General features: G+C 35.1%; 1 protein-coding gene across 1 annotated transcript in view; it reads left to right on the top strand.

Annotated features, from left to right (window-relative positions):
- Positions 1-21,418, top strand: part of NEGR1 (neuronal growth regulator 1) — an 848,329-nt gene that overhangs the window by 229,322 nt on the left and 597,589 nt on the right. The gene's annotated exons all lie outside the window — the stretch shown is intronic.

The raw sequence follows: 21,418 nt of genomic DNA, 5'->3' as shown, positions 1-21,418 counted from the left end.
TGTTTGGGTCAGATTTGACCAAAAATGTTTCTCCAATTTTTTTTTTTAAGTCAACATCAGAATTTTTCAGTCTGTGTTCAATTTAAAAGTCATTTCAGCAGAACCATTAATCAAGAGTTCTGTGTGATTTCAGAGGTATAAAGATATTTCCTGGAAGGATTGTGCAAGGTTTTGTCATAATAACTTAATCCCGAAGAAGTGTTTTTTATAGCATTTGGGAATTCATGTAGTTGCCTACCTCTAAACTTTTCTCCCTAGTTAGGAAGTTGAACAAGATAGCTCACAGTTTATCATCCCTATTGAAAATAGTGTCACGGGGGTCTATGTGAAAATGCTTATTCATTTCTGTGTCCAGAAATACCTGCCAAGTAAGTCAAGCCACAAAGAAGCTCTATAAAATCATTCCAAGGATGAGCTTCCTTTCTCTTGAACTTTTTACTCAAAGTTCAGTCAAGGGCTTTGGAACATGTGCTCTGGCAGGTTGGCAAACTTCTGTCTAGTAGATGAACTTCACATTTCCTTTTCATCCTCTTGACATATTTCTTAAAAAGGCAGTGATTTAAGACCCTGGCTCTGGTAAAGTTGACAACTTTCAGGACAGTAGACAAAAATTCTCTCAGGATTTCTGGCACTGTTTTTATTGTCAGTGTATTCCAGCTTAGAAATCAGTGAGTCATGGTCTTGTGGGGAGCTCCTTTCTTCACCAAGGCAGCAAAGCCATGAGTGTTGCCAAGCCTCAAAGGTACTCCGTCTGTGCTATGTGTTATTACCAAGCCTTTTCTTCCAAGCTAAGTTTTCCTTGGCAAAGAAACTTATAATACTTTTGAGATGTTTGTAGCCCTTATAATTTTCAAAGAGGGGGTTCTAGAAAATAGTCAAACTTCTTCAATGCTATAAAAATGATATATCATAATAGAAATGTCAAGTTTTGAGGATATAGTTACTGACAGTATTTTTTTTTTTTTTGCCCCAAACCACAAACAAGCCAGATTCTTTCCAGAGTTGATAGGATCATCATGGTCAGTACAAAAGAAATGTGTGGGTTTTTTTTTTTTTTAATTTGATATTTAAAACAAATACATCTACATTGGGAAAAACCTAGGTAAAATACAAATGCATTTCTTTCATATCAAGTTGTGTTCTCATGACAGTAATTTTGATTGTGTTCATGATGGATGAATGTAAGAGGCTTCATCAAAATTGTTGGCCTCAGATTTCCTTTCACTATAATCTTGCTATATATTATACACGAATTATTTTTTCTATGAAATTTAATGATAAATGAGCAAACGTTAACCATTCAGAGAAGGGTTGGGCTTAAAATGCATTGGAAACATCACATATAAAGGCAAAAGTGGAAATGCTTATGAGATTTTATAGATAGTGGGTGGTTTAATGAGGTGAAAGTTGAGTTTATTTGAAGAATAGGAGAGAAGAATTTTAGAATATGAGACTTGAGGGTCAGTGAACAAGTTCCAAAGATCCATGAACCAAGAAAAATAATAGAAAAGTAGGTTTCTTCTATGGCATTCTTTTTTTTTTTTTTTATGGTGCCAATTTTAAATACAGGTTTATTTAAGACATCGCATTTTCCACTTAACAATACGGTGCTTATAAAGTGCAATGTTTATTTCCTTTCCCTGTGCAAATATTACATATTCAAGTATCAAGAATGCCCAGTCTTTTTGCTATAGCAGCAACATTACAGCTGCCATGGAATTGCTACAAATTTGGGTCCTTTAAATATTGTGTGTGGAAAAATGCTCAACCTATTTATTCTCAGATTGGTTTAGTCAACCTCTTCAATGGTGGGCCCAGAGGAGGCACCACCAGAGGAAGGAGCTCCACCACCAGGGAAGCCTCCAGGCATTCCTCCTGGTATGACCCCTGCACTCTGGTACAGCTTGGTGATGATGGGGTTGCAGACTTTCTCCAACTCTTTCTGCTGGTGTTCAAATTCTTCCTTCTCTGCAGTCTGGTTCTTATCAAGCCGGTTGATGCATTGCACTTGTCAAGAATCTTCTGTTTGTCTTCATCATTTATCTTGCCCTGAAGTTTTTCATCTTCAACAGTTGCTTTCATGTTGAATGCGTAAGACTCAAGTGAATTCTTGGAAGACAACTTCTTGCATTCTTTTAACCAGGAAAAACAGTTTTGTGTGAGATGAAGACAAGCTATTGCATCACTTTCAACAAATACAGAATATCATGGGTTGTCATTATTTAAGATCAGGTCTGACAACCTGATTTGACTTAAGGATCTGATTCTAAGATGCCTAACTCAGGTGATTGGCAGATGGTGCTGGCTCTTGGAAAGAGACTTCAGCTCTTCTCTGTGTGCATCTCCTCATATTGCTCCAGGAGTATCCTCATGATGCTAGCTTTCTTCATTCACAAGCGCACAAGATAGATGCCAGAATGTCTTTTATGACTCAGCCTCATGGTCCCATGTAGTCCTTTTCCCAGTAGCCTGTTGGTTAACAAGCAGTTTTATTCAGTGAAGGAGGGGACTGTACAGGGTATAACTACCAGGAGGCAGGTTATTGGAAGCTCTTTTGGGGGCTGACTACTATATCTAATAATACTCAATTGCTGTCATCACACAAGCAGAACCGTTGGGATAGTCAGCCATAGATAAGAAAAAAAAAAATTATTCCCTTTTCCATGTTCGTTAGAATTGGGAGTAGAGAAAACATTTTAATCCAGTTGATTGGAATGGGTCAACTAATAGACCCAACAACATACTTTCAGTGAAATGTTCATAGAGCAAAATTTATTCCTTTATTTGAAGTTTTATGGGCCATACAATTTTATGACAATTGTTGTTCCCAACTTAAAATTTAAAAACAGTTTAAATGGTGATTGTTATATATTTTTATTATAGAAATACCTTTCAATACTAGTGAATGCATTGTATATATCAACTTATTCATTTATAAAGCATTTAGTTTATTAAATATTTATTTTCTGATAATTTTAATATAATTATTATGATTTACTTTTATATGCTGTATATTAATTTTAAAACACTTATAATTTTAAAAAATTTTGAATTTCCCCCTTTTTAGCATCTAAAGATATTACATTATTTAGAAAAGTAGAATGGACTTTTAATAGAATCAAATATTACAATGTAATTGAAATTTATTTTTATCCTATTTTAGCAGCCATTTTATTCCACAACAATGCAAAAATACTCATCTATTTGTAAATCAACAAAAAGTCTTTTTACCAGCTGTGATAGCAAAAAATACAAGTATTTTTCTCCATATTAGCCAAGGGCTGATGTATATATTGCCTTAGTCATTCAGATTTTCTGTTACAAAGCATTGTGGAATTTAGTCCAGTTTATGAAATACAATAAAATATAATTCAGCAACAATTCAGTTTTTATTAATGCCCCAGAATATGCTAGAATTGGAATACATTGGAATACAAAGATGGTTTGGAGATGGTTCCTACCCTCGAAAAGTACTCGTTTACTGGGGGAACTTGACATGTCCATATTTCACCTACTTCCTGGTGAAGATTGTGTGTATTAACCATGTGTGTAATGATGGTGGGAACACAGAGGAATGAGCTTGAGGCTAAATGCTCTGTAGTGGTGCTCTTCATCCAAATAAAAAGTGTGTGTGAACAGCTTTCTGTTGTACAACTGCATATGGTGAACTGTTTCATTTTAAACCATGGAAAAATTCAGCTTCTGTTCAATAGGCCAAACTATCAACTATGGTCATGTCAGTGTATCTCTGTACTGTTTCCTCGTGCAATAAACTTGAATAAACTTCCTCAGATTCTTCCTGAGGCTGGTTCGCTTTCATCTCCCTTTCTCAGAATAAATGTAACTTCCTCACATAAATCTTAATGACCACTCTATCTAAAATGAGTCCCCTATTATTTTCTAGTTCATGATCCTATATATTTCCATAATGAAGTTACACAATGTTTAATTTTCTTGCTCTTTTCTGCTTACATTGCTGGCTCCTTCATTAAAGTGGAAAATCAGTCAATGTGATTTTGGCAGGTGATACAGGGATGGCACCCAGAGAAACCTATTCTCACAGGTTCTTTTTGGTTTATTTAAGGTGGTTGGATTGTCTGATTTGGTTTTTCAGATTGTCTCAAGAATATAGTAAGGACAGAAAACTACTAGCCTTTTCTGTCCTTATGCTTTCACTTTGACAGTGTCATAGGATTAACCATTGCAGTTGGGGGAAAAGACTAGAAGGGCATTTTAATATTCATAGTCTTTACTCAGTCCCTAGAGAATTGTTTACCCCCTAATAGAATCAAGACTTGTTCCTGCCTGACCCCGTTCCATTCCAGCCCATTTATCATTTATTTAAGGTTGCCCAATATAAAGTATGAGTGTAATGTAAGTATATATTAAAGAAGATATGAAACTTGAAGGAGCTTATCTGTTTAAAGGGATGATGAACTATATGCAGATCTGTTCAAAATACAGGGTGGGAAAGGAGGCAAGCAAGTCGAAGGTATAAGTTCTTTTTTGTCTTCAGTTTTCTGATTTGCCAAAAAAAGAGAGAGAAAGGTCTCATGGATGAAATGACTACTAAAGTTGCTTTGACTCTAAAATTCTGTATTGTAATAAGTGTTAGAACAAACTAAAGGCCCTATAGGAATTCGGTGCTGTTCATATCACTTCTGGCAAGGCATTACCAAAAAAAAAAAAAAAAAAGCTTAGAAAAGGATTTTGTGCTTGAGAGTTCTCAAGAATGCTTCTGATGGCTAGATTTTGAAAACTTAGAAAAAAGTGTAAGATGAGAGATGGGGAAGGGCTTGGCGGGTGCATAGAATAGCCAGCAAAAGCCGGAGTCAGAGGAATAAAAAGTAGTCGGTCCATTTAGGCTGCCTCATACAGGACAGATAAGGCTCAATTCTGGAGTGCCTTGAGTGCCTGGCTAAACAGATTTTATTTTCTTTCTGTGCAAATGAAGAGTGTTTACATGTTTGGTGCAATATTCTTCAACACAGAACACTTCTTCTACCTGAGGGGGTAAAGACTTAATGACCACAAAATGTATTATAAAAATTTAAAATACTCAGTGTCATTGGATAAATCAGATGCTTATTAGGGTATTAAGAGTAACACTTGTTAATAAATATAAATTTCTCAATTTGAAAAATTTTATTTCTGTATTTTCCGTGTTTTGAATACATAAGAATTGAATGATGGCTTTTAACAGAAATACTCTGAATTTAAGTAAGTACTGGTCAAACTCAGCCTTTCAAAAAGAAACTTATGAAAGACTGCAAAGCTCTTTTAACTTTTGAGTTCTAGTAGTTTACTGATACCTTATGAAATTCATACTTACTGGTATCTGAATGATGCATAATATCAAGCTATCATATTAATTTTATATTAAAATGTGAATATCAATATATGTTATTTAAAATCATGGATTGAATATGATCTTAGAAAAAATTATATAGCACAATTACTCATTAGAATCAAATGACTTTTCTTCAGATCTTTAACTCTGTTTCTGCTCTAATTTCAATGTACTTACATACTGGGTTACAAGAGATACTCAGAGATAAATATTGAAATTGTTTTCTAGGGCTTTAACTTTGGATATTTTATTGATATTAAATTTCATCCTTCTGTGTATTTGAAATGCTTGCTAAAATGGTTGAGTAGATATTTAAAAGGCTAAGAACAGATTGCTGGTATGGAAAAAGAAAGAGAACTGTAAAAAATAATCTTTAAAATGAACTTGGGCAGAGGCCAGGAATATGAGAATGCTCAATTTAAAGTAATCTGAGCTTTTTGATGGTAAGTGTGGGAGGGTGGTTAATCTTTCTTACAATCTGTGTACCATTCTGCCTATTTGAAAATGATAGATATTTGAGGGGGATGGATGTTTACAGGTCACAGACCGCATCCCAGATAGTCTATAATATAGCATTCTGATATTTTTGCCCACAGTATTTTTCTTCGTTACTTATTGTAGACCTTCTGATCATTTTATTAGGATTCATTTTTTTTATACATTGAGTTTCTTTCTAGCAAATGTCCTTATTTTGAATTAATATTTCCTTTCTCCTAATGTCTGGCATATTTGAACTGTTTCTATCCTGGTCAAATAAAGCATGCTACATATAGAACTCTGTAAAGGTTATACAAAAGTATTTTTCTTTACTATTTGAAAGGTTTGTATCTTTTTTTTTCTTTTTAATTTTTTTTCTTTAATGGTTAAAACTTTTAAACAAATAAAGATTTCATTTACTGCTGACTAAATTGAATCTTTTACCTGCTCTAATATATTCTAAAATAGATGCCTATTGCTTCAGGTCATTTATCTGACTATAATCTAGAACCTATAATTTGTTTATAGGATTGCAGTGACCTAAACTCAATGTGATTCAATACAAGAATCATCTCTTTCTGAAGGTATTTATTATTCCTTATATATCCTTCCATAGGAAAGATATTTTAAAATTATAAACTGATATACTTCAGTTCTTTATTTGTTCTTGGCTTTATTCCTCTTGATGCATCATCAAAATATTTAACTTTTATCAATTCATTCTTCAAGTGTCAATTTCACTTGCCTAGATTTTCAATATTTACTCTCTCTCAAGCTATACCTTCTGTTCAATTATAGGACATTTATATAGGACCAAAGCTAATAGTTATATATGTGGGAATGAACATCGTAGTTGAATGATTTGTTTCAAAGTTAGAAATACAGGTTTCCCACAGGCAGCAAAGAATAAGTGACAGCACTGAAGGAGTGATGATGACTTGTTATAGAGTTTTTGAGAAGGTGTTTTCACTTGGACCCCTCTGCTCCTTTGACCCCAGCTCAAGCATTAGGATAATTTTGGCTGGGTGCTTGGGTGGCTCAATCAGTTAAGCATCTGACTCTTTTTTTTTTTTTTTCTAAGATTTTGTTTATTTATTTATTTGACAGACAGAGATCACAAGTAGGCAGAGAGGCAGGCAGAGAGAGAGGGGGAAGCAGGCTCCCCACTGAGTAGAGAACCCGATGTGGGGCTTGATCCCAGGACCCTGGGATCATGACCCTAGCCGAAGGCAGAGGCTTTAACCCACTGAGGCACCCAGGCGCTCCAGCATCTGACTCTTGACCTCAGCTCAGGTCTTGATCTCTAGATCATGAGTTCAAATCCTGTGTTGTGTTCCAAACTGTGTGGAGCCTACTTTAAAAAAAAAAAGAAATATATATATATATATATATATATATATATATATATATATATATATTTCTCTTTGGATCTTGGTTTAATAAGTATGTGCCCAGAACTCTCACCATTGAAAAGGTGTTGGGCAAACAGATGGAAATCATACAGATGCTTTCCAGGGACTGGGTTTCAAACTGCCTCCATTTGTCAGGATAGACAATAAGCTTAAAGCTAACTTAATGTCAGAAACCAATGGCAGTATACCTCTGTGCAGTGTATTGCTGAATGTAATTAGCTAACAGACAGTGCTATGCTCAGAGATGAATAGGTATATACTTTTAATTATCTTACAAATATGAATGTGGAAAAAGATATAAGCCCATTGGTGGATATGTTTTTTTGTAAGACTAGAGTTCTCTTTTTTTTAACAAGGCACATTTTTTTTTTTATATGACTAAAACACAAACAAACAAAAAACTCTTCAAAGGCTAATTACCTAACCAGCTTAACCAGCTTGTGTTGGCCATCCTGGAATGCATCAAATGACATTTTATCAGCCATATATATATATATTTTTCCCCCTCATTAATCTTTCTCTTTTAAGACACTGAATCTTTCTGTCTGCTTTCCCTATTAGATCACTGTCTTTTCCACTGATGCTTTTCTTTTCTCTCAAGTGTCTTATTTCAGATTGAACAGGTTTCATTCATTTTCCAAAGGATTTTACAACAGTTGATAAAATCATATTTTCTCACAGCCTGGAAAAATATACCTGGACAACTCATATTATTTTAAGATATTATTTCAACACCCTTGTAGATAGGTCTACACAAAATTACATAAATTTCCTTCAAATATCTAATGCTCTTCTCTTCGAGATCTTTCACCTTGGGTATTGAATTTATTCTGTTGCTGATAATAGAGAAACATGATATGTGACATATTTGGATGCTCTACAAGTAGACACAAGGATAGACACTGATTTATCCAACTTGTTTCTAGCTTTAAATGGATTATTTGAAGCAATATTAAATACTTTCTCACATACTACTTTCTTTCAGGTACTAAGATGTACTTTCAAGTGGCCATGATTGTCCACACACACACACACACATACATATACAAACCACTAGAGAAACTGAAGAACTTTCCTGTGTTACTTATGAAAAAGTAGATTTCTGTCTTAAAACAGTTATGCTATGCTGAACAAGGTCAGAATTATGTTGAGAAGGTAAAAAGAAAGAAAAATTCAAATAGCATCTAACTACAAACATGTAATAGTATGGTTCTTAGCAGTGCCAACACAATTATGTTGACTTTTTGCTATTGATTATACAGTTTATTTTAAAGAATGTGTTCAATTTGACTTATAGTTTCTTTTACTTGAGTTGAACTGTTTTTTTATATTCATTCTGAAGTCATTTAAAAATTATGAATATATTTTAGTATACATTGATGTATCAATATATGATATGTAACCCAGAGTTGGTGAGTGTATCAGCAGGGCTCAGTCAGGAAACCAAAAGCAATGCTAGTTACTTCAAACAGAGTTGATTTGATTAAAGCTATTTATGAAAGTGTTAAAAAGACTGAAAGAGGAAAAAGGAAAGTATGAGATAATCCAGAGATTTCTAGTTACAGGGGGAGAAAAAAGTTGAGAAGAAAGCTCAGAAATGAATTGAGGAAGGAGCAGGGGAGGAGTCTTGATGTCCTAAATGTTAAGTGACATGTGGTCTAAACAGCTGATACTTGTTTTTAGGGATACCTGGCCTGATACGTTGCCCCCAAAGGAGTCATGTGTAAATAAATGAGTAGGTGTGCTTTAAAAAGTGAAACTCTGTGGAGTGCAGCACAAAACAGTTTTATCTCTGTCCCTGTCCCTTATGCTTGTTGAAACTGCTAGAGAGAGAGCAGGTAAATTGGATGTTCCCTGGCATTGATCCTTTGAATATTCTAGATCGTCTAAAGTAATAAAAGTGTCCTGGTCACAGTTAGTCAGAAATCATGTATATGTTAAGAGCTGATGTGTCTGCTACTTCTAGACAAGTGTAATAGACAAAATTCCAAATTTTATTCCCCCAGCTTTGATGTGTTTTGAACTTTCAGTTTGTTGTAAGAAGGAAGGTGTGAGGGTTGGCAGGTTACTTTGATTTCTCTCTTTCCTTGTCTAGTGCTTACGTGATTTCTGAACTTTTCAGTGTTGATGAGGAAGAAGAAGGCCTGAGGAGAGAAGAAACAAAGAGGTTATTTTTTGATTTGTGCTACTGTAATCTGATACCCAGTGTTCTTTGAACTTGGCTGATGTTCAAAACTAATACTTTCTCAGATATTTTGCTTAGACATATCTGCACTAGGAATACCCAGCTTCACTTCTTATACAAGATATGAACTCTCTGGCTCAATGCTGTTCACTTCCCTCTCATTCTATAGTTCCTGTAGTTTTACCATGACCTAAGAAGCAGTTTCCTGAGGTGAAATACCTCTAAGTCATCCCTGGCTGGCTTTTTCTCCATCGTGGTCTGTGTGAAATACTCATGCCCCTTTACTCTGAGAACATGGCCTTTTCACCTCTCCCTGCTATTTGAGAAACAAGGCTGACGTAATATCTTTCTTTTGTTTCTGTGGCTCGAAGACCCTCCCCATACTATGACTGTTGAAGACCCTTTTACCTGACATGAGGTTGAGATGAACCCCCACAGGCCTGCAAACATAGTATATTTATATAACTATAGTATATTTATAGTTATTTCATGCTTAGTTTGACTTTTAGATTAATTAATTCGTACTTTGTCTGTAGGGCAATTGAGGCTCTCAGGCAAAGGCCCCTTTCATAACACCTCCGAGTTAGAACCCCAGAGCGGTACTGGCTGCTGGAAACATACTGACATATGGATGAACCTAAACAGAAACCAGATTACTAGGTCGATGGTCTCACAAGGCATAGGCAGCTTTGATTGGGTCTTCCTTATCCATGGTCTTTACCGGAGAGAGGAATATTGAAAATTATGAAAATGATGTCCTAGAAATAGTTGCAAGATGTAATTTTAGTTGGATTTAATATTTAACCAAATTTAAAGTGGCTGTTTTTCACAACCTCAATTGAAGTTTTCTTTGACATTCATCATAATCTGCATGTACTTAGTCACATATTTCATTACAAGAACCTTGTAATAGTCATTAGATCTTCTTTCTTTCTTGCATGCATATGCATACACACACGTACACACACACACACGCACACACACACACACACACACACACTCCCAATTTCTTTCCTTTCAATGAGGTTCAGAGTTGATGGACTTGTTCTCTGATTTTTTGTCAGTGCTCTTACTGCATTTGCCAATTTAACTGCCGAGGGTTCGCCGGCTGACAAGTTCATCATAATCAGCATCTATTCCAATTCCATTTTATACTCAGGGTCTATTGTTGCCAATTCATTCAAGGAGGTGTTTTTATTTAAGTGGTGCTTAAGTGCTGGCTTCTGTGCACTGTGAATGCAGTCCTCAGAGGGAATGATTCTGTAGAATGGTTCATTCTATGTGATTCTGGGCTACTGTGATGCTTCTGTCTATTGCAGATTCATCTAAGCATTTTCTTCCCTCTAATGTAACAAGTGTTTATCTAGCTTGTATTATTTTCTAGCACTTTGTGAGCCACTCTGTGGGATTCAGGGGAAGACTTCGACAAAGCCTTCACCAGCAAAGATTTCCAAATATATTTTTGATTTGGCAATTATAACATGTATTACAGAATCTATAGATAACAAATAGTTAAGTGTAAAAATATGTGGTTCAAGTAAATTTTTCAGGAAATGGAATTATTGAAGGTTTTGTGTATGTCCTAATATCTTACTTCTTTTCAGCTGCATATGTGTCTAGCAATTACGTTTCACAGCTGTGTATGTTGAATACTACATTTTTCCTTTATCTCAGGGTATATAGGAAATACACTTCTGAGTTAAATGCCCACAACCAGCATTTTATGTCATCAGAAACTCTTCTTAAATATATTGCCAGAATTACCAATGATTATCAGCAGAAGTAAAAACTGAATAAGTCTTTAAGCCCCTCTGATCATAAAAGAATTCCAAATTTCTGTGAATCTGAAGATCTCTCTACATTCTTGACATGCTATTGGTATTGCACTTATTATGAGAAAATAGTCCTTGAGTATTTATTCCTTAATGTCGTATTCATTCCTCTTATCAAGTTGCTGAGAGTTTCTTTATTATGCTTTCTGTCTTTCAGGGATTCTGCATGGTGGAAAATTCAAACTCTTCTTTGTCCTCTTGATCACAATATTGAGCTAGTGTCCAGAAACACAAAGTATTTGTTGGTGTTGTTTTCTCTTCAGCACTTGAATGGTTCTTACTGTTAAAATAGATTCATGTTGGAAAAGTAGAAATCTGAAGAGTTGTAATTCTTCATTTTATAGCTTTAACAAGAGCCTACTCCTGAAATATTTCATGTTTTCTCTTGCTTATTTTCTCATTGTTGCTAGCATGATTTCATGTCTGGACATCTGTCATAGCCACTCCATACCCATTCATCCATTCTTTATCTTGCTTATATGGTGTTCTCTTTGAAATGAAGACATGTCCGTGTCACTTTCTTGATGAGAAATCTCGGTGGCTTCTCCGTCCTTACAGGCGGTCCTCAGCGTAGTACTCACATGCCTTCAACATCAGGCAATCACTGTTATCATCTACTGGCTTCCCAACATATCCTGAACTATTACATTGCATAATTTGCTGTTTTCTGAACTTTTCATAATCTATTGTACCTCCATGTCTTGACTCATTCTGTTCTGATTGCCTGAATGACCATTTCTGGCAATGTTACCTGATAAGTTCTTAATAATTTTTCAAAGTCTAAGTCAGAGTCTACTGCTTTCATTCCTTGGGGAAATTTCCCTTTCATGAACGCACAATTTATTTTATTTATATTCATATTACATAATTTATCATAATTTGACTCAAATGATTGTTATATGTGAATGTTCTCCTTGTCTACTACTCAATAGTAGAATCTTTAATGACTTGAATGTCATATCCCTCAGGGTCTATTGGACACAATAGCAATCCCTCTGGCAGTGTCAGAAAAAAAAAAGAGAATCTGGCAGTGTCTTATATTCCATCAGTGCCTTGTATTCAATTGTTACATTGAATCTCTTCATTTTATTAAAATATGTTACTCATGGAACATCCATAATAACATCTTTCCTGGTTTTTTTTTTTTCTGATGTTGTTTCTTAGAACACAAAGATCTTTGCATGCTTTACTTCCGTTATCAGAGCTCACTATGAGTGATTATTTAAAAAGAACACAAGTTTTTTGAAGACAGTGATAATTTTATCAAAACTTTTACCAGAGTTTTTTGAGAAGAAACCACATGCAAATAGAATATTATATAAGAGAGACTAAAAAAAAAAAGTCTGAACTTGTATACTCAGTAGCAAAACACATTATCTCAGCTAAGTGTCCTGATTAACTGGATAGTTCCCTTGACCTTGAAAACTACACTTTTTATGGAAGCATCATGGTTTTCTGGAAGATATATGAACCTCCCATGGGAATTGACCAGCTCCAATCTTAGCTTTAACATATAAATCTGTAATTTATTATTTAAATAAACATAATCATATGATTTATGTAAATAATGTTTTGCAACTTTTTTTGTCTTTTGCATCATGGACCTTTATCCTCCCCAGCCTTTGTAAAACTAGCTCATCTTTATTTACCGCTGCAGGACATTCAAGAGTAGGGATGTAAAAGATTTATTTAAAGATTTTTCTAAAGATTAACCACTATAGAATAGTGGTTAGATCCATACTTTAAACATTTTAAACCTTGTTCCACTACTTGCCAGTTATGTAAAACCTTTGCTAAGATCTAATACATGACGACATAGCATTTAGGAAATAGCTAAGAATTATGAACACTAAAATACGGGCTTAACACAAGAGAAATTTCAGCTCTCTTATAATAAGGGAATACCACCAGCAGGTGGCAGCAACTTTGAGTGGTAATCATAAACACCAAAAGTGGTGCTTTGCTAATTGCATATGGTTCAGGGAGCAAATAAAAATAAATGACCTGGCAAATATTACATCCTGAAAGTACACTTATTAGTAGAGTTGTGTTACATTGTTACATACTGCCTAGTATTATATAAAAATGAAATAATATCTGTGCTGCACATGAGGAAAATGCATTCAGGAGTTTGCAGCAGCACAGATAGAATCAGTTTTGTACACAGATATCCATGAAATAGTTTGTGGCCTGATTCTAAACATAAAATTAATTCCATTGTTTCCTCTCTCTATGTTAATAAAGGAAGTAAGAAATGGCAAAGAGTGATAACAAAGGAAATTGTAGGTTAAGTTCGAAAAGCAGAATGTCTTCCAAAGAACTGCTGCAACATACCTGGTTTAACAAAGAGTAAAAAGAAGTCTGGGTCTGCTGTTTAATTGTCTAGGTTTATATCCTGGCTCTATCCATTATTAATATGCAGCTTGAGTAAATACATGTTTCCCCTTGTGTGAGAAGTGGAAATAACAATTATATGGACTCCATTGTGTTGTAAAAATTCAATGAAATCATTATAAAACAAATTGTTAGTACAAAAAAGTATAGTAGGTACTCAATAAAACATAACAATTATCTTTTTCTAATATGTTCCTAAGCTGTATTTTGAATTTATTTCTATTAAATATCCATCCTTATATCCAGTTCAAATTCTGTTGTACTCAAGTCAGTCTCACTCTTTGTTTCCTGGATTTTATGCTTTAAATATGAGGTCATTTTTAAAACCATATGTATTTAAGGCAAATATCCAGATACAAATTCCTTTACAGTAGAAGTATGTGTTGAAGTGGCAGGACGTGGTCATAGAGAAGAACACAAAGTCCAAGCAGTACTGTCACCCTTGCACCATCAAATAGATCTGATGCGTATCTGAAAAAGTAGCAATAGATTTGGAAAGTAAAAAATATAAAGGTTACATTGTCCATTTTAAAAAGCTCTTATATTACCATGTTTTCCTCTAGTTGGGTGCTATGCACTTTAAATTAATATATACTTAATCATACCCTACCTTTAAAAAAAAAAACAAACAAAAAATTAACTGCATTGGCTATTTTGAATTATTTGGCCTATTTACAGTATGCTTTATTTTTGTCTTCTTATAATGAGCTTTACAGCTGAGAGAAAGTTTAGAAATATATTTCTTTGCTTTTGAATATCCTAATATAATAGCATACTAGAACACAATTTTTACATAAGTATAAATATTTAATTTTCCATCTGTGTAATTTAATGTAGCTTTTAATTGTAACTCTGTAGACGTGCACATTTTTTTTGCTACCATAGCCTGGGAGGGCATAGAACCATATAAACATTTGTGACATTCAGAAATGTTAAATGCTTATTGGGAATGCTTTACACTTTTCTGTCGAGGTTTTACATTTCAAGACTAAACTCATTTCTACATAAATAAATAATTTATATAGAATATCTAAGTAATCAGTCTAGGAAGACAGATTGCTGTAAACAGTTCTCTTCTCACAGCATTACATCAGGACTCACTAAAATGTATGATAAATCAGAGTGCTGTTTTAGGAGTTGTAAATTGTTGACATGATTTTTGATAGAACCAAGTGGTTATCGTATTGGAGAGAACAACTTTTGAAACATTTACCGAAAGAAAATTGTTCCTTATATGTAAAGTTATTCCTAAATCTGTCCATCTGTGATTTGTGAAACTATTGCCAAATGCTGTATGAGCCCTTGGGAAGAACTCTCCTGAGAGACAGCAGAAAAGGGAAACTATCCCAATTCGACCACTCAAGGGCCACCTGACCTTCCATAAATTATTCTAACTTAACTGTCTCTCTTTCCTCATATATAAAGCAAGGGTTGTAAAAGGATTCTAAGCTCATAAAGAATTTTTTTTTTTTTGTGGAGATTTAATGAAATAATAAAGTGCCAAGCTGGCTGAGAGGCCTTATCAATTCATGTGAGTGATTTTCATTTTTAGAGAAGCCTTTAACCCTTAACATGTTTTCTTTCTGAGTGCCCTTTCCTAACTGTGCCACTGGCTTCCCTGTCCCCACCCATCCATGCTTACTTCTAAGTCTTGGGGCATAGGAATGACTCTAGACATAAATTCTAAAAAATAATAAATAGATAGGAAAATAAATAAATAAATAAATAAATAAATAAATGGGCTTTTGAGTCTGAACTCCATGATTATTAGCTGTTTTAAGAAAAACATTCAGGGTGCCTGAGCCCCATCTGTATCTATAAAGAAGATGAAATTACACTAAACCCAGTGAGATCGTGGGAGAGATGTTTCTCAATCCTAGCAATGTTGTGAAGCTCATTTGTAAACTATCAACTATTCTGTGATATTTTTTTTACTGTCATCCCACAAGAAGGCTCAGAAAAGGCAAATACCTTTACTGACCCATCCATGGGCCTTCTGAGACAGGAAAGTAAGTAACTGCAGTTGCCCACTAATCTTCCAGTTCATTATGGACAAGAGTTATTTCTGACCTGCTCTATTTGACATTTCGCTTAATGTAGTGTCACAAAATAAGGTTTTGTGGAAGAGAAGGAAGTAGGATATATTTACCAGAAGAAAGAAACCAAGATATGTAGAGATTGTGATTCTCCCAAAGTGGACCACTGAGTTAATTAACGGCAAACTAGGAAGTCAGTACTCAAATGCACTCCTCCCATTCCTTTCCTGCTCCCCTAAAAGGAGATACAATTTATATTTCACAGTAGGTGATCACACCTGCATACACAATAGAGCCCCTTCTGGTGTTTTCTAAGGGCCAAAGAAACAAAATAATACTATAAGGAAGTAACACACCTGAGTGCTTTTGGCCAGAACCATTATATATTGTAAATGGCCAAGTGTTTTCAAATAAGCGTGTTCTGAAGCTAATTTTATATAAAAATTTTTTTTAAAAGTGTCATTTCATTCTGCATATGTTCAAGGATACCTCTGCAACACAGCTGCTGTGCTTCATTATAAGAAAGGGTGCAAGAAAATAATATTGCTCAGGTTTGTTCCACCTTCCTGAAACACGTGCAGTAATTGAGATTTGCATTCTTTAGCAAAAAGAGAGTATTTTGTTACTTTTCTTGTTTGAAGTAAAAATATGGAAATTAAGCAATAAATCATGGCAGGCCAGTGTTTCTGTATGACTATAGCACACCTTAGGGGTTATTTTAAAGCATGAGTCCAATTGGCTTTGTCCTCTTCAGGGACATGGAGTAATTCCCCAGTAAAGTACTGCCTGGAGTGTTATATTAATATTATGAAATAGAATTTACACGTAAAAAGGAAATCATGTAGATCTCTGCTTTTGCTAGGCGATACACACATGGCAAAACATTAACCAGGTATAAAAATGTAGGAACAAAACATTTTGTTTATAAACCCATTTAGATTGCTAAATTGTTGATGACTCAAAAATTTGGTGCACTTCTTAAAATCAATTAAATAATTAAAACCAGAAAATTGAACATAAGATGATTGCCTATTTTAACATAGTTACAATTTAAGGTGTATGAAAGTGAAATAGTGTGAAAGTTCATGATTAATGTTTCATACTTTAAGAAATGGCATTATTTATGGAAATACACGGTATCAGAATAAAACTCTAACCTGTAAAAGCTTTCCTTTTGAGAGTGCTTTAAAAAAAAACTTTCCATTATTGCAGGGTAATAGCTTGACTATAATGTCTTCTGTTAAAGGAGCAAGTGCCTGTACAAATATTAATCTTACATTATTACTGCTAAATATTCAACTGATTTGAATATTAAAATAGCCCAAAGGCTCTTCAATAAAATATGTGATTACCAGAATAGTACAGTCCCTTTTATCATGCCAGGCATATTCCTTACATATATTAACAGATTTCATAGTTGCTTAAGTTAAGTAAATATATTAATTGTAATAGTGGCAAAGCCTGAAGTTTAATTTTGTGCCTTTAGAAATGCTCTTCCCATTATATTTGAACTTACCTAGTACATTGCAATGAAATTTTGATTCATGAGTAATAGTTTAACTGTTGAAGCTTTGTGCTATATTTTTATTTATGGAAATTCTGATAAACTTCTAAGCATATGTTTCTTTGATAGTTAATAGCAGTAATAATAATAGCTAACACTCATATAGAAAGTGTTATATGCCAGTTTCTGTTCTAAATACTTTGAGTTATTAAATCTTTTAATCCTTGTAAAAAAACTTATAATTAATCCCATTTTACAAAGAAGTAAATTGATTTTTCAAGAGTTTAAGGAAACTGCCCAAGGCCACACAGCTAGGAAGTGAAGAAGCCAAGATTCTAGTAAATGTGGTCAGATTTCATGACCTGTTCTCTTATTTGCTAGAATTGATTTAATGAAGACAAATGCTAAATATACAAGATGCTTTTTTAAAAGAAAATATACAAATAATAACATTTTTGTGAATACATTTTGTATGTGTGACATGGACTCTCCATTTTGAGGGCAAATAAACTAAAGGAGACTAATGAACTCATAACTCAGGTATGTTCATACCTCAGTTATGAACTTGAGTCCTGGTGTCCTATTTTATTTTTTTATTTTTTTATTTATTTTTTGTTGTTGTTGTTGTTGTTTTTAACTTTTTATTTTTTATAAACATATATTTTTATCCCCAGGGGTACAGGTCTGTGAATCACCAGGTTTACACACTTCACAGCACTCACCAAAGCACATACCCTCCCCAATGTCCATAATCCCACCCCCTTCTCCCAAACCCCCTCCCCCCAGCAACCCTCAGTTTGTTTTGTGAGATTAAGAGTCACTTATGGTTTGTCTCCCTCCCAATCCCATCTTGTTTCATTTATTCTTCTCCTACCCACTTAAGCCTCCATGTTGCATCACCACTTCCTCATATCAGGGAGATCATATGATAGTTGTCTTTCTCTGCTTGACTTATTTCGCTAAGCATGACACGCTCTAGTTCCATCCATGTTGTCACAAATGGCAAGATTTCATTTCTTTTGATGGCTGCATAGTACTCCATTGTGTATATATACCACATCTTCTTGATCCATTCATCTGTGGATGGACATCTAGGTTCTTTCCATAGTTTGGCTATTGTGGACATTGCTGCTATAAACATTCGGGTGCATGTGCCCCTTTGGATCACTACATTTGTATCTTTAGGGTAAATACCCAATAGTGCAATTGCTGGGTCATAGGGCAGTTCTATTTTCAACATTCTGAGGAACCTCCATGCTGTTTTCCAGAGTGGCTGCACCAGCTTGCATTCCCACCAACAGTGTAGGAGGGTTCCCCTTTCTCCACATCCTCGCCAGCATCTGTCATTTCCTGACTTGTTGATTTTAGCCATTCTGACTGGTGTGAGGTGATATCTCATTGTGGTTTTGATTTGTATTTCCCTGATGCCGAGTGATATGGAGCACTTTTTCATGTGTCTGTTGGCCATCTGGATGTCTTCTTTGCAGAAATGTCTGTTCATGTCCTCTGCCCATTTCTTGATTGGATTATTTGTTCTTTGGGTGTTGAGTTTGCTAAGTTCTTTATAGATTCTGGACACTAGTCCTTTATCTGATATGTCGTTTGCAAGTATCTTCTCCCATTCTGTCAGTTGTCTTTTGATTTTGTTAACTGTTCCCTTTGCTGTGCAAAAGCTTTTGATCTTGATGAAATCCCAATAGTTCATTTTTTCCCTTGCTTCCCTTGCCTTTTGCGTTGTTCCTAGGAAGATGTTGCTGCGGCAGAGGTCGAAGAGGTTGCTGCCTGTGTTCTCCTCAAGGATTTTGATGGATTCCTTTCGCACATTGAGGTCCTTCATCCATTTTGAGTCTATTTTTGTGTGTGGTGTAAGGAAATGGTCCAATTTCATTTTTCTGCATGTGGCTGTCCAATTTTCCCAGCACCATTTATTGAAGAGGCTGTCTTTTTTCCATTGGACATTCTTTCCTGCTTTGTCGAAGATGAGTTGACCATAGATTTGAGGGTCTATTTCTGGGCTCTCTATTCTGTTCCATTGACCTGGTGTCCTATTTTAGAACATCCATCTTACAGTCTAGAAATGATTCGTTAGTGTTGTAGGGAGTACAGAAAAGCTGAAGAATTCACCTCAAGTTCTTATCCATCAGCTTTCTCTCTGCCATTGAAAGATCAGAGACACTATAAACTAGCCAAAGTTCTCAGCATCCCCATTCCAGGCCTTCTCCTGAGCACCAAGTGCTCTTTGGTTCCTGCTCCCTCTGTTCCCAGGCTTCTGGTCTTCTCCATTTGCATCTCAGCTATTTAGAATTCTTATGATTGCTTGCCCCAAAGTAGCCCATACCCACATAACTTAGTTGTTAGGGGTTTTAGAGTTATCAAATCCAACTATTTTGAAAAATTCTTGAATCAGTGTTAAAAACGTAAATGAGAAACGAGTCATCTGCCTGCTGGATGCTTCTTGTTAATGTAGATGAACAGTGTTTTGAAGTTAGAAAAAACTGAGTTTATTTTCCAGCTCCCATACTTTCTAGCTCTGTGAGTTTCGGAAAGTTACGTCATCTATCTGAGTCTGTTTTCTTATCTGTCAAATTGGAGAAAATAATATCTACCTCACTGGGTTATGGTGATTGATTTTTTTTGATGTACATAATGTGTTTCCTACATGGTAGATACTCCATAAACGATTATCTACCCCCACCCCGCTTCTAGTTGAGTATTTCCAGTGGTGGAGAGAATGTGACTTTATGAGATATTTCATTCCACAGAATATCCTTGTATCCTCCTTCCTTCACACCGTTTCTGTCCTTTCTTGCTTCACTACTGGATCCTGACCCATGGAACATGATGTAATTCCCAGGACTTTTCTGCACCTCCCTGTTCTTACCCCAAAAGGGAAGGATTTCACGTAAGACATTTTTTAGCCTCTCCCTATCTATAAAATTCAGCAATACTTTGTTATACCCTCAGATTTAAGTCTTCCCTTTTTGCTACTCAGTTAACTGTGAAGCTAGTGACAATGTGAATTATTTTCCCTCTCCCTAACTTGTCATTTTGGTGGGTTAATTTTAAGGACGTAATTCTGATGATAATATTTCAGGTAGGAAATGCATTCTGTATTCAAGCAAAATCTTAAGCTGAAAGTCAATATCTAATACAATTACAATTAGAATATCGCCTAAATAAATTAGAGCTAACTAATAGAGGAGCCCTGTCTGCTTGGCTTCCTTGCCTCCTTAGACTCAGATTTATTCCACTGCTGCCTCTTCCTTATCACCTGTGGCTCTTAGCTTCACTGAGACTTTGTACATTTCATGAAATACAATTTTAAAGCCACTCCTTTAAGTCAGGAGGTGGTTCTCATGGTGGTTCAGTCACTCTGCCAGCTAATGTAAGCTACCTGTGCTGTTGGGACTTCAGACCCAGGAAAAGTCTAATTTCCAAGCAGCCTCGTGCTGCTGTATTTGTCTCTCTCGCCTGCTTTTCAAAGGACTGGTTACCTCAGGAGTTCATAGGAAAGCCTTTTAGGATAGTCCATGTCTAGTTGTTCCATTTAAATAACAGAGAAGATGCAATATGCAAGAGAAAAAATTAAGACTCAAAAATTGAGACTCCACAGTTCACAACACACAAGAGTGCCGCGTGAAGAGTCTCTCTTTCAGTTGGCTTCTTCCTATGTCCAAGTTCATATAGTTGATAGGATTACTCTACTCCTCCATGAATAAATAGAACCACATATCATATACAATTGTAATTTTAAAGTGATAAAAACCCCTTTCTTTCTAATGAGACTTATATACCAGGAATTGGTGGTGTATGGCATTGTGTCCTAAATATGCCTCCCCATGGACTACTGTTGATATTTCTTAAACCTCAGACAGATGATGGTATCTCAGTACTATCCCTGGTTGTGACCTTACATGTGAGAATTTTACAATCTAGACTTCAACTTGTCTCAAGTGAACACCAGAGAATGCGGATTTGACATATTTTGCAGCTGGATGAGGACTGACTTTATATTTTTTACTACTGTTTGGAAAGCTGTAAACAACTCTCTACATTTCAGCTCCTTTTTAACATTTCTTAACACTTAGAATTTCTGTAATGTAGAAAAAAATCAGTAACATTTGTTACAGCAGGTTTACATTTTTCAGTACGAATATATTTTATTCACATACTTTTTATCCATAAACTTACTTCAATTTCCAAATTAGACAGGGCATAAAGACTGAAT

The sequence above is a fragment of the Mustela nivalis genome (assembly GCF_964662115.1).
Source record: "Mustela nivalis genome assembly, chromosome: 10".
Classification (NCBI taxonomy): Eukaryota; Metazoa; Chordata; class Mammalia; order Carnivora; family Mustelidae; genus Mustela; species Mustela nivalis.
This window is presented reverse-complemented; position numbering and strand designations above follow the sequence as displayed.